Consider the following 5,797-nt stretch of genomic DNA (forward strand, 5'->3'; position numbering starts at 1 on the left):
AGGTATGCACGCGGCTGAAAATGGGGTGAAACTCGACTCGGAGGAACGCTTGCTCCAGTTGCTTTAACGGCCGCCAATACGATGTAATGTCGCGGAAAACGCAATATCACGGTATAATCACGGCAGCGCGACTTGCCGGCGACTAGGTTCAGTACGTGGTTGGCTGGAACGTTTCGTGACTCGAGATCTTGCCAATTGTCGTGGCTCGAGTTATTGCTTGGCTGGCGTCTAGATAGATTGTATTTAAAAAAGGAATTCGTGTACTGACAAGGATAATATCTTATTTTAGATTATAAATTATAAATTGCAAAGTATTATTAATTATTTTGTATCATTTTCTATAAAAATTTTCCCTTATATTTATACATTATTCTTGATGAATATTCTTCATGTTTCGTTTACTCATTCCTTTATGGATCATTTTATTCGCGTTATATTATACTTCGAAATAGACATAGCTTTAGGCATTTTTAATATGCATTTGCTTGATGCAGGATATTTCGAGTATATCTACTGGAGTATTCTCTACTGTAATAGTTACAATTTTTTGTAATTATTTTTTTTTAACAAATGTGATTTTCATTGGTAATAATGAAAACTTTATTTCAATATCATTTCATTTGCAGAAATTTATACTATTTATATTGTTTATATCTTAAAAATGTAACATATAGAATAATCCTTATATTTTCGAAATATATAACAAACATAGGATCAACAAAATGTTTGTACATTTCAGAAAATTTGTATAAATGTTTCTAGTAGAAGTTTTGGATTTTACTCTTCTCCGAAAGATATTTATATTCTATTCTGCACAACGAAAAAAAATTCCATATGTCCATTTTTTTCACAGTTTTCAGGGTCACTATCGATTTCCTTCGTAAAGTTACTTACCGAGCGTTACAATGCATTCTGCAAATATAGCGAAATATGGAAAAATATATCTGCATGTAAACATTCAAATTTTAATAGATATATCGGCAAATAGAGCCAGTTCTTTTGTTTTTCGTTGTTTTAAAATATCCATTTCATATATTACTTTTCAATATAAAGATTATAAATGCGTATATAATTATCGTATGATAACATCTTTTGAATTAATCAAATAAAAAGTTGTAATATTTAACGAAACGTTGAAAAATAATTTTTATTTGTTCAAAAAAAAAAGATCGTAATAATTTGAATAAAATATTTTTTAATCGTTAGGCTCTGCTTTTATTTAAATGTTTCTGGTATTAAATAAAAGAATATTAAATTAAAAATGAGGGGGGAGGGAACGATTTAAAACAATTTAATATATTTTATTATGATATTACCAGCCTTTTATTTATATGCAATTAAAAATTAATGAAAATGAAAAATAACGGATCGTCAGTATTTTCACTTGGACATGACTACCGATATTGAAAATTAAATATTTATTAATTACCGCACACTAATTTTCGGTCAAAAAACGCAGCTTATACTTTAATCCTAATTTTTGTAAATTCAAATGTAAATTGTAAATTTTTATCCAATTTTCTGTAATTAATACATTTATAAAATAATCTGTTAGGAAGAAAGAATATCATAAATTGTAAATCGTAGTTCAATTCAGTTTATTATTTAATTAGCATGCATTAGCACTATTAATCCTAGATATATTTTTATATTTTATAATTTGCAATTAATATTTACAATATAATAGGTACTTAATATATTGAATGTGATGATATTTTACATACATAATGAGATATTTTATATATAAAAGAAAGTCTGAAACAAAATAATTATTCTTAAAATTTTTAATAATTTTTCAATCAGTTTATCATTTATTTTTCTGATATTTCTTGATTTCGTGATATTTTTTTAGATGTATTACGTGTGTTTCACTTTTGAAATCAGCAATCCAGAGATCCATTTACGCTTGACCAAGCTGAATCAGAGCGAACGCAATCGAATGAAAAGATGTATCGTTTTTTAATTCCGATTGTGATAGCACAGAAACGAGAAACTAGCGTTTCTTCTATAAATTATGATTATTAAATCAATATTGCAATACATTATATATATATGACAAAATGATTAATTAAAAAGAAAAAGAAATACACATATAAGAAATTATTATATAATTCATACAGAGAATGTATCACATTACAAATAAAAATGTCAATATATTTTCTCATTCTTATCCTCTCATATCCCCATACCTCTAAACCCAAACGTTTTCTCGCAAATCTGAAAAATTCCAATAACACAATTCCTTTGTGCAAAAAATAAAAAAATACAAAAATACAAAAAAAAAAAACTGGAAAGAATCGATCCGATTCTTAATTAATTACATAGAATCAGAAATGAGAAAGCTCGAAATCACGGTAACAAATCCGATGTCACGGTTCGAAATTCGATTCCCCCATCGAATCCCCCTCCCCCTCGTTTCAATCCCGTTCCAACCTCGCTTTTGCTAACATCAAAAAAGAATTCGAACGAGCCGACCTGCGATCTTATTACTCTAATGTACCGCTGGGATGGGTGTCCTGAAGCGTGTTTCCCCCTGTTCTAGCAATTATCAGTCGATTATCAGACGTGCGCGTTACGCAAACGTTGTCGACGTTTGTGCAAAGCGCGCAAACGTGTACGCGCCCGATTCTCCCGGCCGCGAGGCGAGGTGGATCGGTGCGAGGGAATTGCGAAAACCGCGAATACCCGGGAAGCTCGAGTTGCTTCCGGTCGACTCGCCGCGGTAATGCGAGTAGCGATTTTCAAAATGGTGGAGGACAGAGAAACGACCGTTTCGGAAATGATAAATAGGAGTATTCGTTGTTTCCCAACGTGGTTTACCGTTCCGGGAAACGCCGCCTCTTTCACTCCAAATCGTTCCCGTTATTTCGCGATGATATTCGCGGAACGAGCTTTTCACGCGTTGCCCTGAATCGTGTTAATTCGTCGTAAACGATTTGCGGTCTTCGCCGTGCTCGTCTCGGATTTTTAAGCTTCCGGCAAATATTTTAGGGGACTAAGGAATTTTATTCGGACATAAACGTGAAGAAATGAAATTGTACGATTGTATGTAATAATGGAATTCGGATAGAAGATGAATAAAGTTTTTGGATATATCAAATCTACATGATCTATTAATATAATTACTTATATTACAAATATTTTATAAAAATTATGTCTATCATTGTTATTTTCTAGTCGTTAATATACGTTTTGTAATTATAATGATTTATTTATATTATATTTATATTAAAATAATATTTATATTAAAATTATTTCAATCGCAATTTAAGCTTGTGATTCCTTTAGTTATTTATAAAAATATAACTAGTACAAATTTGTATAATGATCTATTCGATATTCCACGTAATAAACGCATACTGTTTCCCCAAATATTCTTATTTTCACATTCCATTCTTTCACTTTGTTATCCAAAGTTTTCCAATCATACCAACCTCCAAATCGTTAGGCTGGACACGAGGACATGGAAGCTTCGGCGGTTGTCGATATCATTTATTCTACGTTTCAGATCTGTAACGGCGCGCTTGAAAAAAACTCGTCCCACGTGGAACGTTGTTGAAAGAGCAATACAAATAGAGGTCGCAGTTTTCAGCACGCACATCCCTTTGAAGCAGAAATTGCAATGTCGAATGATGGAATTATGTGGCAGGAAAGTGTAGATCGCGGAGTGAACGAAAAAAAAAAAAAAAAATGTATGTAGGTATGTATATACATACATATGCATATACATGTATATACATTCATACACGTATACATATATATGCACACAATCATATATCGTCACTGTCAGCGAAACCTATAATATGACTCCCAAGTAAATGTATTTGCAATTGAATGCATTCGCCAGGAGCTATAGATACTATGTGTATATATAAATCAACCGGAATTCTCTTTCTCTCTCTCTCTCTCTTTCTCCCGAGTAATCTTTTCTGTCGCGCAGTAACGTTATAATTGGAGGTCGTTTGGATATGGAAACGATTTCGTCCATTTATTGCGAACAGGATATAGAATAAGATAAGCGTTTTATTTTGTGTTCAAAAGTTGCATTTAGAAAACAACGACAGGATTGTTAATGGAAAGATATATTACATGATATATACATGAAATATATTTGGAAATGGAAAATCTATTTTTGGTAAATTATAATATAAATTTCAGTTATGTAAAATAAATAATTAGTCGAGAAAAAAGTATGTACAATAACAATGTTGTAATGTTTAAATAAATGTATACTAATTAAGATAATGGAAATTGTTAAATAGAAAATATAAAATCTTCATGTGCGACTTTTTTCTAATTTAAAAAACAGAGATAACTTAATCTACTTCTTATCTTTTTTCTTTTTTCTTTTTTAATATTATAACATTTTTTATACAAAATATATATGATGATATATAAGATAATTATTTTATTGATAAATTTAACGCTTAATAATTTTAAATTTGCGAGTAGATAGAATTTTATTAATTTAGAAAAAATAATTTTAAATAAAAAATATAATTCATCGTATAATATAATAAAAGAAAATCGAGTCATTAAGTTTCTTATCCAAATTAATAATTCACGGACAATTTCCTTCAAAAAAAAAAAAATAATAAATACATAAAATAAATATTTATTATTGTAATTGAACATTTTATTAATTGAAATATATCATTAATGCTATTCTCTAAAACGTGAATGCATCGAATGTTTTTATCATTTGAAATTAATCTAATCAGTTCAGCATCAATTATTTTAGTATATCTTAATCAATACAATTAATTATCAATTGCCTCGATATTCCATTACGGTTGAATCTACGCATAAGTAATTCTTCTTAAGTTTTCTTCGCGATGAATTTGTGAATAAATACTTTATAAACTTTATTGATTAATATATAAGAAAAGGAAACAAAAAACATCGTATAATAAATCGTCTGACATAAAGAAAAAAATTACTTAATCCAACGTCTGATTTGTCCACGTCCATTCATTGAAAGACATTTTAAAAGCATTTCGATGCAAGTCAAAATAATACACGAGACAAGAATGCGATCTATTATTGCTTTCTTTCCTTTTTTTCTATTTCTATTTTTTTTTTTTTTTTTTAACAAGAAATATAAATTCTTTGAAGAAAAGAATTGTAAAAATTTCCTTTAATGAAACCTAGCATAAAATGACAAATATGAAAGCGTACCGCAAAAATGAGACGTTTCGTAAAAAAAAGGGGGGGTAAAAAATATTTCAACAGAGTCACGTGTCAGATGCACATTAAATAATTTGAACGCGCCGTTTTCAGGATTTCGTGTGTCAATCAAGACGTCCTGAAACTTATTGTTGCAAGAAAAATTTTACGTTTTTCAATTATTAAAATATCGTGGGCAAGGGAGAAGAAGGGGATAACTCATTAGAATTAAAATTTTTCATAAAAAGAAAATAATATCGTTGTAAATGTTCATATTCATCCTTTAGAATGTAAAAAGTTTTCGAAGATAGCGTATATTTAACAATTAACATAATCATCCATATATGTATATGAAATTATTGTTTAAAACTATTTAAGATAATTATTTAATAATAAACATAACTAATTTGAAAACTTTCGTCGATCTATTGTCATCCATTTTAATACACATTCGTCGTATCTAACAGCAAAGAAAAGCCTGTATTATCTCCAACGGAGAACAAAAACTGCGATTAAAAATCAATTCGCGAAAAATCATCGGGACTTCTTATTCGAGTCTCGAAGTCTTCCTTCTGCCAGTATCGAAGTCTCCCGGGGTGGGATTCGAAAAGGGGTAGTGGCACGCGAGCGA

The sequence above is a fragment of the Apis dorsata genome, unplaced genomic scaffold (assembly GCF_000469605.1).
Source record: "Apis dorsata unplaced genomic scaffold, Apis dorsata 1.3 scaffold_295, whole genome shotgun sequence".
NCBI lineage: Eukaryota > Metazoa > Arthropoda > Insecta > Hymenoptera > Apidae > Apis > Apis dorsata.